This window comes from Citrus clementina, unplaced genomic scaffold (genome assembly GCF_000493195.1).
Source record: "Citrus clementina cultivar Clemenules unplaced genomic scaffold, Citrus_clementina_v1.0 scaffold_3, whole genome shotgun sequence".
Lineage (NCBI taxonomy): Eukaryota > Viridiplantae > Streptophyta > Magnoliopsida > Sapindales > Rutaceae > Citrus > Citrus x clementina.
This window is the reverse complement of record NW_006262339.1, coordinates 30,488,147-30,512,538: the sequence shown is the minus strand read 5'-3', so window position 1 is coordinate 30,512,538 and position 24,392 is coordinate 30,488,147. Positions and strand designations below refer to the sequence as shown.

At 32.6% G+C, this 24,392-nt stretch overlaps 1 long non-coding RNA gene across 2 annotated transcripts; it reads right to left on the bottom strand.

Annotated features, from left to right (window-relative positions):
- Window positions 1-22,268: 22,268 nt before the first annotated feature.
- LOC112100376 lies at window positions 22,269-22,900 on the bottom strand. 2 transcript variants are annotated; one of them, XR_002906725.1, is made up of 3 exons: window positions 22,803-22,900; window positions 22,618-22,697; window positions 22,269-22,501 (listed from the first exon to the last, which is right to left on the bottom strand). It is a non-coding gene; the product is annotated as an uncharacterized LOC112100376 (long non-coding RNA). The 2 variants fall into 2 exon arrangements; XR_002906726.1 differs by having other exon boundaries at window positions 22,269-22,485.
- Between the last annotated feature and the right edge of the window lie 1,492 nt (window positions 22,901-24,392).

Here is a 24,392-nt window from a genome sequence, read left to right as displayed (position 1 = left end):
GGTCAAATTACAGAATTATTATTCAATGCTAATCTCAGTTTTTGTTAAGTGCTTAATAAATTACCAAGGTTTATTTTTTATTATTTTTTTATCTAAAAAATTTAATATTCAATAAAAACATAACTCAGTACTAAATTTTTGTCCTAAATTACATTTCAAAGTCATATAATATTCGCCAAACTAAACCATGCCTCTAAGATTAGAAAATCAATGAATTTAAAAAATAGATATTAATTTCAAAGCTTTTTGTTATAATAAAAATTCAAAATCAGCTTTATGATAGGACAATCTGAAAATTTAAGTGGTATTGCAGTTCAAAAATTTAAGCTTAGATGGGTTAATTTATTTCTAATTATTTGAAAGAAAATCAACTTCTAAATAGACACATGAAGAATAAAACCCTTAATCCTAATAATAAAATGAAGGGAAGAGATCCATCAATCACTGATTTACAAGTTTTATATTATCTAATCATTTCATCATCATCATCAACAAATTAGATTTGCATTTTGCATATTATCAATTTATGGTCTGTTTGTATGTTATGTTATTATTATTATTTTTTTTGCAATCAAACATTGAAAAGTTAATTATTGGAATTTTTTAATGATGCTGTATGAATTTTTACGACATTAATAATGAAGGTTATTGTATATCTTTGGATTTAAGGCCATGTTTGGAATTGCGGTTCCATTTTGCATATTTAAGCTTATTTTATAAATTCCTTTAGTTTAATTTTATCTTTTAAAAGTATGTAGAAGATTTTTTTTTATATAAATAACTTATTAAATAAGTCATTACATATTTTTAAAGATTCTATTATAACTTTATTATTTTAATTAAAGTACAATTATATCTTACTTTTTTCATAATCCTTAATATACAAATAAAATTTGGTATTATATAATAAAATAATATTTTCATAATAAAATTTAATAAACACATATACTCTAATTTTCAAACGTAGGGCAACTGGAACAACATAATTTATCAAATATGAAATTATTTTATTTGCACAACAAAAATAACTTATTTCAATAGCTACTACAATCTCAAATTGGCTGTAAATTTTTAATCTTTACCATTCATCTAATTTAATAGATAAATAATTAGTTAATTGATCTAACTCCTTTCAATTTCCTCTTCTTTTTTTTCGCCTTGTGTTCTTAATTTCTAAAAACGAAAATCTTCTCTCTTTTGTTTATCTATTATTTAATTTATTTCAATTCACACTAGCTGCTTTAGCATTTAAAACTTTTTCCATAAGGATTCTTCATGCATTCCATTAAAGTACAATTATATCTTACTTTTTTCATAATCCTTAATATACAAATAAAATTTGGTACTATATAATAAAATAATATTTTCTATTATAACTTTGCTATTTTAATTAAAGTACAATTATATCTTATTTTTTTTCATAATCCTTAATAATATTTTCTATTCTTCGTTCTATTAAAACTTTACTATTTTAATTAAAGTACAATTATATCTTACTTTTTTCATAATCCTTAATATACAAATAAAATTTGGTACTATATAATAAAATAATATTTTCTATTATAACTTTGCTATTTTAATTAAAGTACAATTATATCTTTTTTTTTTCATAATCCTTAATAATATTTTCTATTCTTCATTCTATTATAACTTTACTATTTTAATTAAAGTACAATTATATCTTACTTTTTTCATAATCCTTAATATACAGATAGTGATAAAATTGACACTTGAATTTGGTTAAAACATAACAAAAAGTGATAAAATTGGCCTTTTATTTGTTTTATGACGATGATCATCATCATCAAGATAGGTGTATTTTACATAAGAAATTAGATTCAATGCTAACCTCACCTACAGTTAACTCTTTATAATTTTCTAGTACACATATATGTATAGTAATATATAGTTAAGATTTAATTAATTTTATATTCTTATCTAATAACTACCAATTGAATCTTTCTAAAAAATTAGTGAAAAAGTCTACTCAACACAGAATCTAAATGCTTTACAGAACCCAAAGAAAAAAAAAAGTGTTAACAAGCAGGACATCAAGGGCCGACCAAGTGTATTTCCATTAACAAATAGTGATATTAAAAAAAAAAAATCAATAAAGAATAGGTACAAAAGTTTTTTGAGTTCCCACAAAGAATACAATATTATGCAATCATTAGAATTTATAAGCTTCAAATTTTTTCCAATATTTTTATAGAATTTATATATTTTTTTGCATTATTAATATTGTAAAAATGAAAATAACTGCACCATAGAACGACCTTAGTTATTGATATTATGCGGGATCTTTGTACTACAAAGTCACACAATTTGATAAAAAGTATTAGCCGGCTTCTCATTGAACAATGTTAAAACAACCTTGAAACAACTGTGTCGACCTTTAGTTAACCGATATACATATGCATATTATATGTATGTATGTATGTATATACATATGTACGTATGTATGTGGCAACATTAATCAAGACAAAACATAAACAAATTAAATAATTTTTAACATGTCCTATAATTTATTAACACAATTAAAAATATAAAATCTATAAATTAAATTAAACTCTAAACTTTAATTACGAATTTATGAGTTTAATGCTATAGCACTCAAAAAGAGTTGGAACAAATTAAACTCCAAAGCGCTCATATGCTAAATGCACAGTTTTTAGATTAAATTAAAGCAACCTCCTAATCTTTCACTAATTTTAAAATTCATCACAAACCATTTTTAATTTTTGAATTGATTACAAGTACTTCTTATAATTCATGAAAATAGTCAACACTAGTTTTATTTTTTTTTATGGAATTAAACACATTTTTAATTTCATTATATTACGACCAACAAATTAATTCTAGGGGTACCAAAGGTTTGGATGGCATGTCAAGATCCCAAACGGCAGGAATGTAACTCTCAATATGTCAAGGTCAAGGGCTGTACCAACAAAATTATATTAATCAAATAAAATTTAATATATATTTTTTATGATATGATTGTTAGGTGTAAAGTCTTTGCTTTCTGTAAAGACAATGCACATAAGCACGTTGGATCTATGTGGAGATGACCTAATTAATTAATCTTTTTTTAATTTTTTCTTTAGGTTCTAATTTCCTTTAAAGTTTTTCTTGAGCTTTAAGGTAGCATCAAGTCATGAAAATGAAATAAATAAAATAGAATAACTACAACCTTAAATTAAAAAATTAAATATGATATATTGCAAATATTTTAATAAATGTTTTGTTTTAATTACAACTTTGCATCATCTAGACGTTTCCACATTTATGGCAGCAGGTTCTATATGCCTTAGAATTCATTCCAAATTCCCGCAACGATAAGCAAAGCAATCTTTGCTGGGATTCATTGAAATCATCATCGAAAGTTGTTTCTGAATTTTACAAATTATATAAAAAAAAAAATCCTGTAAATACATTTTGCATCTACAATCATTCAAGTTCAAATAATAATAAAGAGTAATAATTAATACTTAGTGGTTGTCTTTCTCATCCTCATCTAAATATTTTTCTGAAAAGTAGGAAATAATCAAAATTCACTTGCATCCAGCATGTACTTTGGTATTTTCTTTCAGTTTTTTTATTTTTATTTTTATTTTTATTACTATTATTATTATTATTATTATATATTAGCTCTTTAAATCTCTCTTTTGAAATTGGCTAAACCGAGAATCAGAAAAGGATCAGAGAAAGCTTTGCCAACGTTCAATATGGTGACCAAGCAATAATTTGAGTAAGTGGGGCATGCCCTGTGTCTAGTCATTTTCGACAAATTATGCCCACAATTTTAAAGTACTAATGTAGTAATGTCCCACAATTTTCAATCTTTATATTAATTAGCAACTTTCCCCGTCTCAAAGGCAATTTGATTGTCATCTTAAATTTTTCTTTCTCAATTTATATTTTAAACTCTTTTTTTTGAGTGATTGGCATTTTTTGAGAAGCAAACCTCTCCTATCTTAGAAAATTTTTTTTGAAGTGAAATTCAAGTAATTTACGTATCGAGATTTGATACAAGCTTTCGGTTCTAATTATCGACTTCCAAAAATCATCTGCTTCATTTCCTTGTCATCCATCAAATACCTTTTAAATGGCGCTTTCCAAAAGTATAATAAATCCTATCAGCCTTGTGAAACCATCCAATTAATTTGATTGGGGGAAAAAAATCTATATATCCATGTTGGATTTCAATTTGGATATAGTGTACATGTTGTCGAGAATCATTGAAACAAGTTGCAAGGGAACGAAACGTTGAAATAACAATTAATTAAAATTCAATAATTGTGGCTGAGCTACACAACCATGATCAATCCCAATAATTGCTAAAACGGCCACTTGAGATATGTTAGTTATGCTAAGGAACTCTATTAACTTATGTCCTAACTTAGATGGTAAACTAGATGTTTGGTGACAATGTGAAATGTTGTGAGATTGTCAAATTCATTTTTTCAAAAGATTCTCACACCAAAAGTTTTTTTCTAATTTACACCAAAGTTTGATTCCCCACTTATTATTATTATTATTACTACTAATATTTTATTTTATTTTACAAGAATCTCTTCTTAAAAAAACCCTTTAACATCTTAATTAATTGGTTGGATATGAGCAGCATTTGGATCAAGGTTGAAATATTTTAAGCATTTTATTTCATAAGTTTTGATAAAAATATTGTTTGATAATTTCTTAAAATAAGTTTCTTCATTTTAACAGCAACTTTTAAAAGTAGGTAAAGACTATTTTTAAAATTAACTTATTACATTAGTCATCATACATTTTCAAAGTTCCTATTATAATTTCACAAAAAGACAACTGTCTTATTATTCTATAAACCCTAATATATAAATAAGGTAATTTAAACTTATATTTATGTTGATTATTATATAATAAAATAATATTTTCGTGATAAAATTTACTAAATACGTATACTTTACTTTTTAAACTTATAACAATATTGCTACAATATAAGTTATCAAATATCAAGCTACTATTTTTAACTAACAACTTATTTTTTCATAGAAAAAATAACTTATTACATTAGCCATCGCAATTCCAAACTAGCCTATAAAAGATTATGGTAGGTCATTTGGTTGTAAATTTTAATATTAAAAGTGCTTTTAAAGAAAATTAATAAAGGCAATCAAACGGATACTTTTCATGGACAATTTTCAATGGGGAACCTAATGTATGCCTAAAATTCATCAAGACCAAACACTCTTCAAAAGTTCTCTGCTCCACTTAACAAATGCTTAAAGAATAATCACTTATTAGTTATTACCCATAAACGCTAATTAACGAACATACACAAATTTGATATACAAAAATGGGAAAAGAGAGAGAGATAGAGAGAGAGAAAAGGAACTCCATTGCTATCATCGCAAGTCCTCAATGCAGCAAGAATCCTGAGATTTGCAGCATCACCACTCAAAAGTCAAAATCAAATATCCGCCAGCATGAATATTAACTTATTAAGGCTCCATTTGTTTGAATTTTATTTTTGGTAATTTAGCCACCAAAATTAAGCTGTCAAGTTTGGTAAACAACGGTAGCTTAGTTCTAACTACACAACATTTCACAGTTATTTATTGAGAAGAAATTCTAGAAATACTAACAAATATATATATATTTACAAAATACCTATAAATTTTTTCTTTAAAATTTTCATTCCACAGCCACTGCGGTTTAGAAGCCACAATACCATAATATCCAACAGAGCGTAATTAACAACAATACAGCTAAACAGTTCAAGCTAAAACCACCGGCAATAATGTATACATCTAGAATTCTGAAAACTCCTGGTATTCAACAGATTAAAATCAGAAAAATCGGAAACAGAAACATGAAATAGAAATTCAGTATAGCACCATCCAGTTATTAGAGAAAACCCGAATCCAATCGGAAACCCATAAATCTGAACATGTAGAGTTTGACTTAGAAAGGGGAAAAAAATTTCAAAAAGACTTGCAATTGATCTATATGTTAAAAAAATTTACATCATAGGGAAGATGCTGCCCAAACTCATTGGCAATGGCAATTGGATCGGGTTGATAAACAAGGCAATTCTGGTGAGCAATATTTGCATCCGCACCCAAAGTGAGAAAATTCCCAAAATAACCCTGCTTGGCATCACAATATTCCTCCAACTCCAAGCCAGTCATCACTTCCTTTTCAACATAACCTGTTCCGAATTTGATAAATTCCTTTTTATTATCATCTTCATGAATATGATTGTTTCCGAATTTAAACCGTTCACCACAAGCATAGTTGTTTCCGAATTTAAATTGTTCATCAGAAGCACAGCCAACATTGGAAGCAGAAGCATTACGAGAACCTGAATTCGAAACCTGGGGAGAAGCAAGCAAATCAGTCAGCCGAAGAATAGCCTTCTCTTTCGCCTTCGCCAATTTATCAACTATAACCCCCAACTCTCCAATTGATTCATCAGAATTTCCCAACTTTTCATAATCCTCCCAAAATCCTTCCCTCTCAAGATTACCATCGCTCTTTATGGCCTTACTTATCTTCTTGTCATAAAGCTCCAAGTCCTTTACCTCATTAAACATCGAAATCCCCAAACGCACAAGATCCTTATCTGCAGCTTCAGGTGCTCGATTGTTTACAAAGGCATCCAAAACTGCATCAACCGAAGAGTGTCCGAATGTGTAAAAGGTTGTGTCCGAAACCGGGGACGAAACCAGCAGGGCGAGCTGAGAACGAGTACGCAAGCAATACTCTGCTGCTTTGTTCAGCAGCCCATGTCGCCTTTTACTGAAGCTGACGGCTCTTTGCTCTTTGGTGTCACGTCTCTTCAATGGAATCCTTCTCTTTCCAACGGCCACCATTGTTGAGAAGATGAATAAATTCGAAATCTAAGCAGTTAATAAAGGCTTCCGTATTTATTTATAAGCTTTGGTTGCTTGTTGCGGACGGAGGTACTTGTGCTCGCAGGATTTAGGCATAGTAATTAAGTCTAGAAATTATGTGTAGTAATTAAGTTTGAAGTTTAATGGCGAGAATCTTTTTGAAGATCTTCATTAAATAATGTATCTTTTTGAGAGTCTTCATTAATTAATGGTTTCTCCTACTCAATGTAGGATATAATTAATATAACTGAAAGAAGAAGAGTACTGCTGGAAAGGCAAATGAAATTAATCGAATTACTTTTATATATATAATACTTTCATTAAAAGATTTTTTTTTTAATTTTTGATGGAAAAGATAACTTGTTCATTCAATAATAAAAAAATAATTTATTGTAAAATTTCTTTAGGGTTTGGTGGTTTCTTACTCATTCTTTGCATTCAACACAAGATTTTTACGTTTTATTAATTAAAAAAAAATTGGCAGAACTTTAATTTTATTAAATTAATATAAAATATAATATTGTAAATTCTGCGTTTTTTATTTCTTCTCAGTTGATATAGCAATTTCGGCACATCGAATGTTCATCTGGGCGACTAAATTAATAAACAATTAGATGTTATATGAAAATTCTTGTCTCCATATATGGCCATGAACAATTTAGTTTTTCAAATAATAAAATGCTTTTAATTGCTTTAGTATACTCTTCATCTAATGTCGATAAATTGAGTTTTCCTATCTGATTGTGGTGGCAGATTTTCAACTAATTTAAAAGTATGTCTCTTCATCGTTTTGTAGAACAAATTTTTAAGCTGGGCTTTAGATGGACTCTATCAATTATAGGTTTATGAGTGCAACATCAGTAGAAAAGTATTATATTATTCAAAAATACAAAATATAAAAAATATTTTAAGAGTAACAAAATTTTGAAACGTAATACTATATATTAAGGGTGGGTAAAATCGAGTTCGGGTCGGGTTCGGATCAACCCGATCGGATTTCGGGTTGTTCGGATTTGACAAAAATTAATCCGAATACAACCCGAACTTACAATCCGACCCAACCCGATCCGATTTATATTCGGATTGGATCGGGTCGGGTTGTAAATTCAGGTTGAATTCGGGTAGGATCGGTTTCGGGTTGGCTAATTTTCGTGATTTTGTTACTAACATTTAAAAACACACAATTACAACAATTAAATACTAAATATTAATTGTTTAATTTAAAAATATATACCATCAATTCAAAGCTTAAAAAAAGCTTCAAAAGTGAAAACTCAAGTTTCAAAGGGGAGAAACTCGGGTCGGTAACTCGAGTTGAAGGATTGGAGGACCTTGCAACAGATCGGCGGTGCTTGCAGTAGATCAGTGGCGCTTGCAGCAGATCGGTGGCCATGGACGCATAGCAGCAGATCCACGGATGCACAGTAAATCGGGCATGGAGACGCGGGTGAGGCTGTGACTTGTGTGGCGGCCTCCATTGGCGGCTTGGTGTTGGCCCAACACCGTTGGGGGTGACTGTGTATGTGTTTTGTGTAGTGAGATTGGGGATTGTGTAATGAGATTGAGGATTGAGGGTTGTGAGTGTTTGTATAAGTAACTGTGTATTGTGAAAATGGGAATTGTGATTTGTGTGTGTTGTGTGGCGTGTGTGTGGCTATGTACTTTAGGTTTAGTTTTTTTTTCCTTTTATAGCAACCCGATCAGGTTTTCAGATTGGATCGGGTTTGATCCAATCCGATCATAACCCGATCGAGTTTCATTGTTTTCATCCGATCGGGTTTTCTTTATAATCCGATCCGATCCAAACCCAAAATTTTTCAGGTCGGGTCAGGTAATTTGCCCACCCCTACTATATATTATACTTATATAAATAAATATTTATAAAATGCTTTTAAAATATAATTTTTGAAGAGATCGCGAAGGTTTTATTCATTATATATGTTGTAGAAAATATAAAATAATTAATAAAGTAAAAAGTAATGCCCTCAAGAATGGGGAGCAGTAGAATTATGCTCCCCCAAGAATGAGGAGTAGGAATTATGCTCCCCCACCCTAAGAATGGGGAGCATGAATTATGCTCCCCTAAGAATAGGTAGAACTATGCTCTCCCAAAAATGGGGAGCATGAATTATGTTTCCTTGAGAATGGGGAGCAGCATATCATGGTCCCCAAGAATGGGCCCAGAAGTGGAGATGGCAAAAGTCATGGTTCCGTAGGGCCCTTGACCTAGTTCTAGATTGTGGACTGCATGAGAAAAACCAAATCCAAATAGAGGAGCTATCGTTGAACTCAAGCTCAGTAAAAAAAAAAGTCGACAATAGAAGGACATTGCTTGGTCCAGAAGCAAATTAAATAGAGTATGACGCGGATATAACCTATGAAAAGGTAGGAATATTTTGTAATTAAAATCCTAGAGGATAAACGAGAGTTAAATAGAGTTTAAGTTACAAAAAGACTTTATCTATAGAAGGCTATAAAAGTAGAGACCTCTCATAGTATAAGGCACAAAAAAACAAAAAAATAGCAAAGAGAGGGAGAGTTGATTTGTAAGCGCGATCTTAATAAGCTATTTGTCCCTTTTTACTAGTGGACATAGGCCAAAGGCCGAACCACGTTAATTCTTTGTGTCTTTTTATTATATCGCCCCCATATAAATTAATTCTCTAGTTGACAAAAAATTTGCGTCAACAGTTTGATGCCGTCTTTGGGGAGCGGTATAAAGACTTTTATTAAGGTCGCATCAAACCCTCAGTAACCATGAGTCAACGTAGTTATCACAACCACAATAGCAGGTTGCCCCCAGTTCCTAATCCACCAAGAAGGCAGCACATTAACGCTGGGTCACATCCACCACTCGTGCAGTAAGTGGCTAATTTAATGCAGAATATAGTTAGGGTTTTCCAATATATAGAGAACCAGAAATATAGAGCAAACCCAAATCCGCCTCTACGGGAAGAAGGGCTTCAGAATGAATTGTAAGATGCTCTACAAGTTAACAATAATAGCTCACAAACAGGTTCATTAGAAAAGCAACCCTACCAAATCAGCCAGAAGAGCAAAGACTCATGCAAGTCATACTGATCATCCAAGAGACCTCTGACATGTACCGGAAGTCAAGCAGGATAGCTGAATTTAAAATGTCAATACAAGAAATATGAGTCAGAGGGCTCTAGTGCTAGTGCTGGGTCGGCAAGTCTTGAAGCAGAATTGAAAAAACTTAAGAAATAGGTGGATGGGATTGAGAAAAGCCCTGCAGAACCACTCTTAGAAGATGTAGAACTATTATTCATTGAAGATATACTAGAGGTCCTATTGCCAGCAAAATTTAAGATGCCCCAAATAAAGTTATATGAAGGGGAAAGAGACCCAACTGAGCATTTGGAGACTTTTAGGTCGTGGATGGAATTGCAGGAGGCAACAGGGGCAGTTATGTGCAGAGCTTTCTCTCTGATGCTTATGGGAGTAGCATGTAAGTGGTATAAGAAGCTGAAGTCTAGTTTTATCTTTTTATTTACTTATCTTAGTTAGATATTTATTAGTAAGTTTTTTGGAGCAAGAGATGATCAACTTACCTCAACTTACTTGTTATTAGTAAAGCATGGGAAGGATGAGTCATTGAAGGACTACATTGTTCATTTTAACAAAGAGGCAATAAGAGTAGAAAATTGTACAGATGTGGTGGCATTAACGACCATAATGGCAGGCCTGCGACCAGGAAGATTCCATTATTCACTTGCTAAAAATGCACTAAGGACTTTTCCTAGTTGTTATTGAGAGCTAAAAAATACTCTAATGCTGATGAGCTGACCAATGCAAAGAAAGAAGCAGACTTGGACCCTATAGGACTAGAGAAAAACATAAAATGAAGGACGAATAGGTTGAAAATCGGGATAAAAGAAGTAAACTAGGAGACAACATAGGACCAAGAATCCCACAAAGCAGGTACTCTGGGTACACGTCACTTAATGTACCAATAGAACAGCTGCTTATGCAGATAAGAGACTTAGATTTGTTGCGGAAGCCTAAAGAAATATGGACTGCACTAAATAGAAGAGACATGAGCAAGTACTGTATGTACCATAGAGATCATGGTCACAATACTAATGACTGCTTTGATCTTAAAGAGGAAATAGAATTCTTAATCCAGTGAGGATATTTGAAAGACTTTGTAAAAAGGAAAGAGCACAGGGATATTAAAAACGAAGCCCCATCTGATGCACCACAAAATATTGTTGTAGTAGCACCCAAACATATAGAGAACCAACAGGTGGCAAGAAGATCCCCATAAGAACTATATTTGGTAGACTCGCAGGAGGAAGGGACTCCAACAAGGCATGAAAAGCTCACGTACGATAGGTTCGAGCAGCACCAGGGGTTTTACCAGTAAACTTAGTGGGTAAACCCCTAAAAGAGGTTTGGATGGAATATAATACCATCACTTTTACAGAAGAAGAAGGTAAACGGATACACTAGCCACACAATGATGCTCTGGTTGTTGGAATAACTCAAGCTAATAAAATAGTTTTCAGAGTCCTAATAGATAACGGGAGTTCAACAGATATTTTATATGCAGCAGCATTTGACAAGATGAATATATGAAGAAAAAAATTGAAGCAAATTCGTACTCCATTGATTGGCTTTGGCGGAGTGTGCTTAATTCCTTTTGTTAACATAAATATTTTTTTAATATTGATTTTGATGATAACAAACTCGATTAAGATTGTTTTAAAAGGTCAAATTATTTTTTCATATTATAAAGGTTTTATATTTAATGAAAAGTGATTTTATGATATTAGTTATTTTCATGTTAATAATTTAAATTGAAAAGTTTTGAAAACTTTGAAATTAGCAACTATTGCTTAAAATTCTGGAAATCGACTTATCTGTCAAGTTTTATAAAGTTTTGGGGCTAAATTATATTTTACAAAATAATTCACTGTAGCAAACGGCTAACAGACATCTTGATAACGGCTAGCCGACATCGAACAGAATTGAAGAGTAGCCTCTGAACACTAACGATGATTCGACATCTTGAAAATGGCGATCCGACAATTTGAAATTTTGTCCAATGGTAACTTGCTCAAAGTCAAAACGGCGATCCGACATCTAGTTAACGGCGATTCGACATTGAACAGAAAGTCAACAATGGCTATATTTAAGCTCCAACTATAAATAAGCTCAATCAAATTCAAACAACAATGATTCCAACAATTATCATTGAGCAAATTATTGAGTATACAACTTTCTTTGAGCTTTAAATTCTTGTATTCATCTCACTTACTCACACTTTAGATTTTCATTTGTAATCAAACACATTGTGTGAGAGAGATTTATTTTGTAATATTTTTTAAAATCAAATTGAGAGGTTGTAAGTGTTGGGATACACTTGGGATAAGAGATTGAGGATAATCTCTTTGTGTAAAGGTTTATTGACACCTTGGAAGTCAATTGTAAGAGTGATTGAAGCCTTGGAGGGTTGCTTAGTGGAATCCTCAAGCCCGGTTAGCCGAACCATGTAAAAATCACGTGTTTGATCTCTTTTCCCTTACTCTTTAATTATTATGCTTGATTAAATTTATTATTTTTGTTCTTATTAAGAAATTATATTAAATTGTTGTGTGGTTCGTTTTGCATAAATTTTTAAAAACTCAATTCACCCCTCTCTTGGGTTGTCTAGTTATTATTTCACCTTTGGGTAGTATAGATCTACCAGTTACTATTGGAGAACCACCTCACCAAGCTACCAAGATGGCGGGCTTCTTAGTAGTGGAGCACCTTTCAGTCTACAATGATATCTGAGGTAGACTAGCCCTAAATCGTTTTCGGACAATAACATCAACTTACCACTTAATAATAAAATTCCCTATAGAAACTGGGATTAAAATCTTAAGGGCAGATCAAGAAGAGTCCAAAAAATGTTAAGCCACAACCTTAAAAGGAAAAATGGACAAACGAGAATGTCTTTTAAGTTAGGCTTAATCTTAAAGAAGAGAGAAATAAGCAAAGAGGATCACCAGTAGAAGAGTTAGACACCATCCAAATATGGCACAATGATCAAAATAAGACAGTTCGTGTCGGATCATCATTAACCCCAAAAATACGAAAACAACTAGAAGATTTTCTTATATCACAGTCTGAACAGATTTCACATGGTCTCATGAAGACATACCAAGTATAAATCCACAGGTGATAGTCCATCGATTAAATATAGGTTCTAGTCACAAGCCAATACGACAAAAGAGGAGATCATTCAATCTAGGAAGATACAAGACAATAGAAGAAGCTGTGGAAAAACTTTTAAAAGCAGGCTTCATTAGAAATGCCTACTATCCAAACTGGTTGGCTAATGTAATGATGGTTAAAAAGCCAAATGGGAAGTGGATGATCTACATAGATTTCACTGACTTAAATAAAGCATGTCCCAAAAATAATTTTCCTTTGCCTAGAATTGATCAGCTGGTTGATGCTACTACAGAGAATGAGCTACTTACTTTTATAGATGTATATTCTAGGTATAACCAAATTCAGATGTACTCACCTGATAAAGAAAAGACATATTTCATCATGAACAAAGGCCTGTACTGCTATAATGTTATGCCCTTTGGGTTAAAAAATACAAGAGTAACCTATCAAAGGTTGGTCAATAAAATATTTCATAGCCAGATTGGAAGAAATATGGAGGTCTACGTGGATGATATGCTTGTCAAAAGTAAAAAAATGGAAGATCATATCACAGACCTAGATAAAGCGTTCAAGATTTTGAAGCAGTACAATATGAAGTTAAACTCAAGCAAGTTTAGAGTCTCCTCAAGAAAATTTTTAGGGTTTATGGTAAGCCAGCGAGGAATAGAAGCTAACCTAGAAAAATTTCAAGCCCTTTTAGATATGGAGTCTCCAAAATCAATTAGAGAAGTTCAAAGGTTAACAGGAAGAGTTGAGGCCTTGAACCGGTTTATTTCACGAACGAAAGATAAATGCCTACCATTCTTCAAAACCCTCAGAGGGGGGAAAGAAATAGTATGGACAGAGGAATGTGAGAAAGCTTTCCATTAGTTGAAGAGGTATTTGGGAAGTCCTCAAATTCTTTCTAAACCAATACCGAGAGAAGATCTTTACTTATACCTGGCTGTTGCAGACTCGGCAGTAAACTTAATATTGATAAGAGAAGAAAGTAAGGTGTAGAAGCCAATTTATTTTGTGAGTCATGCTTTGTTAGATGCTGAGACAAGGTATCCAACTATAGAAAAAATGGCTTTAGCGCTAGTAGTATCCGCCAAGAAACTAAGGCCTTACTTCTAAGCCCACACTATAATGATGCTCACAAACCAGCCCCTGAGGTAGATAATGCAATGACCAGAAGTGTCAGGAAGGTTGGTGCAGTGGGTTGTAGAGTTAGGAGAGCATGATATTAGCTACCGACCTAGAACAACAATTAAAGGACAAGAGGCCGCAGACTTTATAATAGAATTCATTAGTAACCTATTCAAGAAGGCCAGGATTAGTGAAACAATAATGCCAACCTAGATATTATATGTGGATGGATCATCAAACCAATAAGGGAGTGGAGCAAGGTTGATTTTAGTCATCCCAGAGCATACAAAGATCAGCTTTGCCCCCACGTTTGGGTTCAAGGCCTCCAACAATGAGGCAGAGTACGAGGCCTTACTTGCTGGTCTTAGATTAACAAAAGAGATGAGGGGCAGAGAAGCTGGAAATTTTTAGAGTACCATGCAAAGGAAAGTAGAATGTTAACATATCTACCAAAGGTAAAAGAGCTACTAATAAATTTTGTAGAATACATTATCACTCAAGTTTTAAGAGAAAAAAAAAAAAACAAAGCAGATGCCCTTGCAAGGCTAGCATCAGCCACGAATGCAGGCTTAAATAGATTAATCCTTGTTGAGTTTTTACAAAATTCAAGTATTAATCACGATGAAAACAAGAAGATTAATCTTATAAATACAATTGGGAGTTAGATGGATCTTGTTGTTAGTTACTTAAGAGATAAGAAGTTACCCGATAATAAAGATGAAGCAAAGAAGATCAGGTTAAATTCAGCACGATATTTGTTACTGTACTTGAGGTGTCTAACATCTGATGAAGTAAACTACGTGATGAGAGAAATCCATGAGGGTATTTGTGGAACCATTCGGGTGCAAGGTCGTTGGCCTATAACGCCATTCACCAAGGGTACTTTTGGGCTACCATGAAGGAAAATGCATAGAAATTTGTGCAACAATATGACAAATGTCAAGGGTTTTCCAATATACCACATCAACCCCTAGAATAGCTCACCTCAGTTGCTAGCCCATGGCCATTCGCTCAATGGGGGTAGACATCATCGATCCAATGCCTATTGGTAAGGGGCAAACAAAATTTACAGTTGTAGCTGTAAACTATTTCACAAAATGGGCAAAAGCAAAACCCTTAGCACAAATTATAGAATGGAAAACTACTAGATTCATATGGAAGTCTATCATATGTCAATTTGGTATTCTCCAAGCCATTGTGACGGATAACAGGAAACAGTTTGATCATCCCCGTTTTAGGGGGTTATGAGAAGACCTTGGGATTAAAAACTTTTTCTCTTCGCCGGCTCATCCTTAAGCAAATGGACAGGTCAAAGCTGTTAACAAAATAATTTAGTACCACTTAAAGACCAAGCTGGAAAAGCATAAAGGGGCTTGCACAGATGAATTACCATTCGTATTATAGACTTACAGAACCACACACACCACGAAAAAAGGAGAAACCCCATATTTTTTTGCATTTGGGACAGAAGTAGTGACCCTTGTATAGATTAGTATGCCCTCCTATAGGGTGTAGTATTTTCAAGCTGAATAGAACTTAGAACAACTGAACCTCAGCCTAGACTTGGTGGAAGAGAAGAAGGAGCAAGCTCAGCTCAATGCAGCAGCACACAAACAAAGGGCATTTCGGTACTTTAATTCAAAGGTGAAACGAAGAAGCTTTCGGGTTGGTGATCTAGTTCTCAGAAAGATATTTCAGAGCACAAAAGAGCAAAATGTTGGTGTCCTAGAACTAAATTGGGAAGGCCCTTATAGAGTGGTAGAAATTGTCAAGTCTGGGACTTACAGGCTCGGAGACATGAATGGAGTTGTGCTTCCACATCCTTGGAATGCAAAACATTTAAGGATTTACTATTAGTAATGAAGCAGCATTGGTCGATTTTTTTTCTAAAAGTTTAGTCAGTTAATAAGGCTTTCTTAAGCCATTAGGAATATTCCTTTTTATGCTAATAGAAAGTTATTACCAATTTGCATTTATGATAGTTTAATAATAAAGCGCATCATTAGCTTATTCTAGAATTTCATATTATTGTTTAAAATTTTCTTTTATTTGAAATAGGGCGGCCATGGTGCAAAACGTGCAAGAAATCAACAAAGATGTGCATAAAAGATGAAAGGTCATGCTCTCCTGAGAGCAAAAAGAATACTCTCAAGAGTAAATAGGGAGCAGCAGCTATGCTCTCTAGGAAGCAGAAATCATGCTTCCAAGAGAGAGGGAGCAAGAAAAATTAATAAGTATTCATTACCCTCCTAAGAAAAAAGAAAAACAAGAAAAGTAAAAAGAATTTCTGGGAGCAAAATCCATGCCCTCAAAAGTAAGGAGAGCAGCCATGCTCCCTAGAAATTATACTCCCATGGGAGCAAGCAGAAAAACTAACAGAATTCCTAAGAAAAAGGAAAAGCAAGAAAAGTAAAAAGAATTTCTGGGAGCAGAAACCATGTCCTTAAAAGTAAGAAGAGCAGCTATGCTCCTTAGAAATTATACTCCCATGGAAGCAAGCAGAAAAACTAAATAGAATTCTTAAGGAAAAAAGAAAATGAAGGAAAGTAAAAGCTTTTTTGTTACTTTTATAAAAATCCACAAAAGCAAGTAAGGAGTAAGGAGAAGTAAGGCGCTAAAAGCAAATAAATTAATAAAGACAGCTGGAGCATGCTCAAGTTACAACTTTATTACTAGAACAACCTTGGTGCAAGAATAAGAGAAAAGAAGAAAAACAACAACTAAAAACTAAAGAGATAATAAAAAACACAGCATCCCGGATATAATTGATAACGAGCATCATTAGTCTTCTAGAAAACGGTGATCGAGTTGAGGGTAGAGACTTTCAATTATGGCCTTAACCTTGGCACCACCTTTTAGAAATTCTACATCAAGGATATTCTAAAAATCAGTAGAAGTTTTGAACTCTTCAACGGCTAAAGCCTTCATACTTGGAATTTGGAGGTTCAATTGGTTAAGGGAGTTGGACAGTTCTTAAATTTGGGATTGGGACTGAGCTAATTCTTCATTTGCAGCATTAAGTTCCAACTTCAATTGGACCACAAAGCTTTCTCTTCACTTAGACACTTCTTTAGCTAATCAATCATTTTTTCTAGAAGCTTAGCCCGATTCAAGTAAAGCATTCCTCTCCAGCTTCAAGGACTTTATCTTTTTCTTTGATATTTGAACAACACAACCAAACTACAGGAAGATGAACATAGTTAGGATCCAACTTTATATTAGTATAAAAGCAATATTTAGAAAAGTAATATTATTACTACATGATAAACATTAGCAAGCATGACTTCAATAGGATCATAGTTCTCCATTTACCCCATATTATCAGCATAGACATACTGAGGCTAAGATTGAGCAAAAGAGCTCAGATATGCTTGAGAAGGATCTTCCAAAGTGAAATTTTGTAAACCATTAAACACGGGCAGAATTCCTTGGCTTGGGCCTACTGAAAGAGGTGTAGACATAAGAGCATTGGTAGAAGCGGATGCAAAGCTAGAGCCTGCAGATTGTGGATATGAACTCTCATGAGTGAAAGTTGGAAATAAAATTTCTTGCTACAATCCTTGAGCCGTTGCAGGTGTTTAGTACGACCTTTGAGCAGGTGCATTAATGGAAGCAGATGCAAAATGAAAGCCAACAGACTGGGAAAATGGAGTTTCACCAGTTAAATATGAAAACAAAGTTTCTGCCTGCAACCCTGATGTAGTTTGACGAGTTTGGTGCAACCTTTGAGCATTTGCAATTTCTTAGGAGGATGATTCCACACACTGAAAGACCAGTTTATCTTTAAGTTTCCTACTAATATTCGAAGCTGGGTATTTTTCTATCTTCTTCTTTTTTTCGTGTAGCATCGTCCCTAGGAGCCATAACTAACGGAAGAAGGCAAAACAAAAGAAAAACAAAATATTACAACCTTTCAGTAGCATAAAAATTATGCTTAAATAAAACTCACTTGGAGATGGAATGTTGGTGGAAGTAGAAAGGATAAAGCTAGAGGCAGTTAGAAAGCCTGATTGAAAAAGATATTTCTAGGATCGCAAGGTTATAGGGTCTTTAAAAACTTCATCGATTTGATGTTACTCACCAGGATCAATAGAGATGCAACTCCATGACACTGTAAAAAAAGACAAAGAAAAAGAGTAAGTACACTAATAAATAAAAAACACATCCTGTGGCAATTCTTATAAAGCTACATAGAGTAGAAAAATGGGTTTGAACCCGATATGTAGGATACATATCAAGAGAATTTCCTAGCTCCCAATCCTCAAAGGCGAAAGGTCAAGAATCTTTTCAGGAACCATCATGAGATTTGCCCTGGGTGATTAAAGGGGAAGATTTAGCCCAAGCACGAACATAATACCAACTCTTGAGAAGGGGGTCTTTATCACCTGAAAGACTCATTAGTTGGTAAATTCTCTGAAACTGACTAAATGTGGGGTTTGGAAAACCCCTCAATTTCCATAAGATGCACATGCCAATCATGGCACACCAGACGCTGGGGGAAAGTTGTGCCAGGGCACAGTTTAAGCATATCAGCATGTATCTCACGAAGGGGTGCAATGGCAACCTAACACCATAGCGAAAAAAAATTAGGATGAAAGGAAAAAACCTTAGGAGGGTGTTGGCTGGCGAGCTCATCAATTTGAGGCTTACTAAGTTCAATTGAACTTGGAATTTCATACTTGACTCTAAGAGATGGAATGAATTTCTCAGAAATTGCATTCCCCATCCCATCGATGGACCAGTCGGGTTGGAGGTTAGTTTAGTCATCATGAATAAATGACGTAGGAGCAAAATTTGCCACAAGGGGTATGTGGTCGGAGGATATATGACAGTAAGCATCATCATCTTCAAGGTACTGATGGTAAAGGGAGTTAGAGTTATTTTCATAATCAAAAGACATTGAAATTACTAAAAACAGGGAGAAGAGAAGAGGCACTCACCAAGTAAAGTGAAAACCAAAAGGTTTAAACTTTACGAGGTGGACAAATGGTGTAAAGGATGTTTTATATAGAAATGAGAAGACAGAGAAACAACTTGAGCTCTTATGCTTCTGGTGGGACAAGAAGTTAAGAGTTGGGGAGCAGTTGTTGTATAAAATATAAAATAATTAATAAAGCAAAAAGTGATGCCCCCAAGAATGGGGAGCAACAAAACCATGCTCTCCCAAGAATTAGTTTGTGGGGCTCTTGACCCAGTTCTAGATTGTGGACCGCATGGGAAAAGCCAAGTCCAAATAGAGGAGCTATCGTTGAACTCAAGCCCAGCAAAATATAAGTCGACAAATAGAAGGACATTGCTTGGTCCCGAAGCAAATTAAATAGAGTCTAACATGGATACAACTTATGAAAAGGTAGAAATATTTTGTAATTAAAATCCTAGAGGATAAAGGAGAGTTAAATAAAGTTTAAGTTAGAAAATGACTTTATCTATAGAAGGCTATAAAAGTAAAGCCTCTCATAGTATAAGGCATCGTAAAAAAAGAATAACAAAGAGAGGGAGAGTTGAGTTGTAAGCGTGATCTTAATAAAATATTTATTTTTCTCTGCCCGTGGACGTAGGCCAAAAGCCGAACCACGTCAATTGTATGTGTCTATTTATTATATCGCTCCCATATAAATTAATTATCTGGTTGACCAAAAATTTGCATCAATAATATATTATTTTTATACTAATTTAATTTAACTTCGACAAAAAATACATATGCTATATATTCCAAAATTATGATTTAGGAAACTCAAAATTCATTTTTCATAAATAAAGGTTAAAGGACAATTGAAACTAGATTTGCTGCAGCACACAATAATTTTTTATTTTTACTTTTCCATATACGGAATTACATGATACTTATTGTTAGTATAGATGTGTCCGTAAAAGTTAACTTACCTACTAGTGAAACTAAAATTTAAAAAATATATAATTTTTTTGCTCTTTTCTGTTAACAGAGAAAATGGTTTTAATTTGAAAGACACTATTAAACATACTCAAACTTTAAAGCATAATTAATTTTTTAAGAATACTTGTTCTATCGTTTTATGACTTTATCTTCTCAACTCCTTGAGCTCTATTGACAGTAATATTATATACATTCCATCATGTGGTGTTGGATATATATATGTGAGGAATTGGAGAAATAATGGTGGAATTTTATTATAATAAAGAATTGTGTTTATATCTTTATAGGTACAAATAAACTATAGAAAATTAATGTGTGTTTTGAGGTGTGTTACAGAGGTTGCTTTTCTTAATACATTATTTGTCTCTAATGATAAAGTGATGCATATATGCTAAGTATTTATGCTTTCAGAATACAATGAAACACACTGATGAAAATAAAGTTAAACACCCTTGAATGTTTGAAACTCGCTAAGAAACAATATAATGTTCTTGTAGAAAACAATATATAGGATATTTGATGCATAAAATATATAGATAAAATATGTTGAAATTCGTTTTAGGAAAAAGGACTCAGAAAGGAGTGCTGTAGGATTTTTTTTTTTAAATGTCTAAATGGCCTAATCATGGGTTCTGCTTTATAATTATACTTATACCTCTCTATTTAGATCGTCATCTTTTATGTTATCCTTCATTTATGACCATTGTATCAAAATTTGATTTTGATCAATGGTCTAAGTTGAACCACCACAATTTCAAATCAAATGGCACCCTGAATAAATGCATTGTTAAGTGGAAAAATACTTTTTTTTAAGTCACAATTAATTAAACATTATCATTTATTTTTAAAATATTCCAATATCAAAAAATATTTGGGCTCAATTGACCACCTTTTTCATTATCACCATTACACCATAGCAGTATATAACACGTATGTTTAAAGCATTTTCTAGCTGTTTGGCAAAAGCCAACAACAAAAAGAACAATTTACATTTTTTTCAGAATTGTGCAATACCTCAGCAGCCGTTAATAGCAAAGCCAACCTGGTGGATTGATTGGGATGCCACGAGGAACCCTTTAGGCTTTAGCTTCAAAAAGCTAGAGGGTTATGCTTTTGATAATGTCTACCTTTTACCCTTTTACAGCTTGGAAAAGACTATTGTTCCAGAAATCATTTTAATAAAGCCCAAGTCTTGAGAAACATATAAAGAGTCGTAAGCTAAAAAATCTCAAGTCCTTCAATTATTTTCTTTATTGAAGTTTGTGGAACTAATGTAGTCACTACTATTATTATTTATTGGGTTAGGCTCTTTAAACTTAAATTTTTGACACAAATCAATTTTGAGATATTCATCTTATGTAATTAAATGATATTTATTCAAACTAAAAGTAATATTTAATGATGTTAAATCACCCATCATTTGATTGCATGATATCAATGAACTTAAAATTTATGTCAAATATCTGTTCAAGAATTCAACTTGAAATAGCCCCATCTTATTTGGATATATATTTATTAAATATTAAAGACAGAATAAAAATATGATATATTCAAAAATTTGTATGTTATGCTTTTAAAATTAACCAGAAGTATACACAATGTTAAAAAACCATCAATAATATTACGGATTTCAATATCTAAGTTCTAATTTTAATCTCAATATTATGTATTACTTATCTATTAGATGATAAATTTCATAACTTATAAAATTATTTAAACAATATCTAATAAATAAATATCACTTCAGTTAGAAGTTGATGTTGATATTAGAAGTTGATGTTGATATCAACTTGCTCAAAATACATACCCATGAATGAATCTTTCATGGGATAATCTGTTAAGCGAAGAAAACATATGTTTACCTCATTGCTTAATTTCTAGAGAGATTGAAAGAAAAAGTAATACATTTCGATTAACACGGACCTAGTCAATGGTCATATATTAGAAAAGTAATATGCTTCTACTTTTTTTTTTTTCTTGAGAAGCAAAATGTTTCTACTTTAACTTTACAAAAGTAAGTTGAAATTTAAAGACAGTTCTATTTCAAGAAGTGACATGATACGCACGTACGTGAACTAGCAAAATTCCAAAAAACTGCGGCTGTTAAGATCAATGATTAAGAATCATACAATTATTTCTATGGAAAAAAAAAAGAATTTATTTTATTCGTTTATTTTTTTTCTGCCAATTTTATATGAACTCTTTTGAAACTACATATATTATAAATTTGATATACAGCAAATCTCTAATATTGGCAGAAACTAAATAAAGAAAGAGAGAGTCCTTATGGATTTCGGTGCGACGTGGGTAGCCATTGTCGTTGTGGAGTGGAATTACCTATAGGATTGGGTCCTGAATGCACTTCATGCAAGTCTTTTCTCCGAATTTGAGGATCATCAACCCCACCTAATTCAACAAATGACTGAAATTTGCTGATTAGTGTGTATATACAAGCATTATAAATTACTTGAGCATGCACCATCAACAGATTAAATGATTGAAATAGAGAGAAAATTAAAGAAAAAAACAAGCACGCACATAATTGATCATGTTTACCGGCTTATCCGCATCATTATTCATTGATGAATTATCTCTCCCTTTTTGATCAACTGTACCAACTGATTGGAAAGCATAATTTTGAGATTCCATTAGCTAGTATCATAGAATATGAAATTAGGAAACCATAAAAATAAAAAGAAGAGGGTATTAGACGGATTAAAAACCTTGAAGCTTTCTCATGGCAAAACTTGAATGGGAGGCAATTAGAATGAGAAGGAAAAATAAAGGAAAATTCATTGTTTTGTTTCATGAGGAATTAAGAGATCAGAAATGAAAGTCTAATTGAAAGATATTAAAGGACATGCTAGTTGTTAATGATAAGCACATGAAAAAAAGTGAAAATTTCTTAAAAGGAGGATATCTTCTAGTGGGGAAGAGTTAAAAGTTTGAAGATTCTAATGCAATTATAGAAGGCAACTCTGTAGCTATAGCGTCAAATCATATATAATTAATCCATGGGAGTTGAATTAATGCTCAAAGTGTGCGACACACGAGCAAAATAATATTATTTCACATTGAGTTAAAAAAAATAGTATATTGTTAAAGACTACTAGTGTTGCTAGTGCTTCCAAGTGATAGAGTGATAGAATTAAATATATATGCGCTTGAGTAGGGCTAATTTCAACCGACAAAAATATTAATTACCAAACCCATTTTTAATAAAAGATTTTTATTATTCATTGAAATACACCTAAAGCAAATTATAATTATGGATAACAAAATATAATTTAACAATAACTCTTTTAATCTTTAAAACCATCCACCTCTGTGATGCAATATTGGAGAATATGATTGGAGATCAACAATAAATGTGAATGAATATTTGTTGTTTAGATCAAGGGAATCTTCATGAAAGGTTCAATGGGAGGAAATATGAGCTAAATATGGTTGAGTTCTTCTTGAAGAATGGTAGAGCCTTGGAGGATGAAGAAGCAAGCACTTCTGAATAAAAGTGCTAAAGTTTCCAAGAGCTTGAGAAACTTTTGTTGTTAGGTTTCTGAATTGATGATTGTCAAATAGTTATTACGTTGATTATTAAACTTCTATTATATTAACCATTTATCGGGTTTTGGGGTTTAAAATCCCGTCAAATGGGTGGGAAGGAAATTGGTATTAGAGATTGAGTTGGTATTTTAAAATATCAATATCTCATATTACTTGGATAAGAAAGTATAAGTTGGTTTATATATACAAACCAAATATGGTATGGTAATAAGCCTGTAAAGAGCAAGCCCACACGCATGAAACTAATAACTCATGCACAGGGGGGAACCCTCCACCCACCGGTGTCGTCTGTGTGCGCGGGCTTGGCCCTCTTTTACTTTTTTACCTTTTTTTTAAATTTTATTTATTTTTAATTCAAACTATATTAAGAATTCGATTCCTAATTGAATAGGGATTTATTTTAAATCATTGTATAATTATAATTCAAATTTACAGAGGAAAAGGGCCCCAATATCACATTGTGATTATCTGGAAAATGCTCTTTGTTCTACATTGCTTTCTCTGCATTCATCATTGTATGTTTTGTTGTTTTAAACTATCATGCTGAACTGCAACATCACGATAGTAGTCATTGTATCCTATAGATCAAACCACCTTTGTTAGTCCTTGCACCATATTATATCTTGAGGTGCGGAATTCAGTCTTAAGGACAATACCGTAACATGCCTCAATTTTTTTTCCGTTTCAATTTAATTGTCTATCCTAACTTTTGCTGTTTTCCATCCTAATTTTCCAACAATCGTAAGACC